A 1,960-nucleotide genomic window follows, 5' to 3' on the forward strand; every position below is an offset into this window, starting at 1 on the left:
CCTTGCCCTATAAAGGACCTTGAACAGATTCCCTTGGGGAGTCATCTTCCCTATAGCTATCTCCCTTATGCATAGGCTCCCTTCTCTTTAAATAAAGTGTCGCTTAAAGGCCGGCCCTTGGCTCACTCAAGAGAGTGTGGTGCTGGTAACACCAAGCCAAGGGTTAAGATCCCCTTACCAGTCACTTTTTTTTTAAATGTGTTGCTTGCTTTACTGCTGGGTGCATTGTTCATTTCTATGACTTTGAGACCCAAGTACCTGGTCTGGTAACAGGGAGACAACTAACATGGACTTACACACCTCAGGGATATTGGGAGTCTCCCTCAATATTTTCCCATGTCTTTAAAGCTGCCTTAGATTCTGTAACCTTGACTCAAGGTTCTAGTCTTGACAGTATGTTGATGATCTTTTATTTTGTAGTCATACTAAGCAAGGCAATCTTATAGACTCCCTCATTTTCCTAAAGGTACTAGCTGGATGAGACCGTAAAGCCTACCCATCTAAACTTAAGTAGGTACAAAAAACTGTCACCTACTTAGGACACAAGATATCTCAGGGCAATCAGAAGCTCTTCCTCAAAAGCCTTGAGTCAGTTTTGTACATCTCTCTCCCCAAGCCAAAAAAATAGCCACATAAATTTCTAGGAGAAGTTGGCTATTATCACTAGTTTTGCTGCCCTTGCTAAACCTCTATATGCTCTCCTCCCAGACACCACCTCAGAGCCCATTTTCTAGCCCTCAGAGGCATTTACCTCCTTTGAAACCTTTAAATTAGCATTGTCCTCAATCCCTGCTATTGACTAATCTTGGTAAACCGTTTCACCTATATTGCTGTGAAAATAATGGGTTGCTGCATGTATTCTAGGACAAATTTTGCCTCAGATAGGTCCTGTAGCATATTTCTCTTGATAGTTGGAACCTGTGGCAGTAGCAGTAGGCATGTGCCATACCTGCATGCAGTGGCTGCAGCTACCACTGTAATTGACATAATCAGCACTGTTACATTAGGCTCCCCCATTCACCTCTATGTTCTCCATTCTGTGTCTGCTCTCTTACAAGTTCATAAGACACAGTACCTCTCTACTCAGAAGCAGACCACCTATAAATAGGCTCTATTAACCAGTCCCTCCATCATCTTATGTTGTTGTATCACTTCAAATCTAGCAACTCTACAACTCTTCCCTGTTGATAGCCTCACTCCATTCAACATGATTACCTTACAACTAGAAATTATGTTAAAGCCGTGAGAGGACCTCTTAGGCATACCCTTAGACAACCCAGACTTCTATTTTGTGATGGCTTTTATAAATGAAACTTCTGGGGAAACATAATAATTGGCCAGGCCATAGTTTCCCCACATGAAGCACTTGAGGCATACTCTGTGTTCACTATAAGGTCAGTCCAACTGGCTAAATTTACAAGCTCTTACTAGAGCTTGCACATTGGCAAAAGGGGAAATTGCCACTATTTGCATCAACTCGAACTGGAGTCTGCCATGTTGCTACAATCTGGAAATCCCTCAGATTCTTAACCTCTGTTGGTACTCCCATTGCTGATGGGCACATAATTGTTGCTCTAATACAGGCTACTCACCTCTCTGCTAAATTCACTATTTTCATTTTTCAGCCCATGCTAAGGAGATTGTTACTATATCTCTAGAGAAAAATAGAGATACAGTTCAAGGCAGCTAAATAATCAGGCACAAATGGACCCGCCTATCTTTTTTCCAAACAATTTACAAACCTGCCTTTATTTCTGACTTATATTGATTATCAGTCAAATCCCCACAATCTCAAAAAGACAAATGATACAAAAGGGTGCCAATTATCAAATAGATTGTACATTGGGCTGAATGGACTTCATGTGGCCCTCTTTCTTTTGACCTTTTGGCTTGCACTTATCCCTCACCAGATGGGATATATGTGCAGACAAGGGATAGTTAAGAAATAATTGGTTAAGGA

Source organism: Galeopterus variegatus, unplaced genomic scaffold (assembly GCF_000696425.1).
Source record: "Galeopterus variegatus unplaced genomic scaffold, G_variegatus-3.0.2 Scaffold424, whole genome shotgun sequence".
In the NCBI taxonomy this organism is placed as follows: domain Eukaryota; kingdom Metazoa; phylum Chordata; class Mammalia; order Dermoptera; family Cynocephalidae; genus Galeopterus; species Galeopterus variegatus.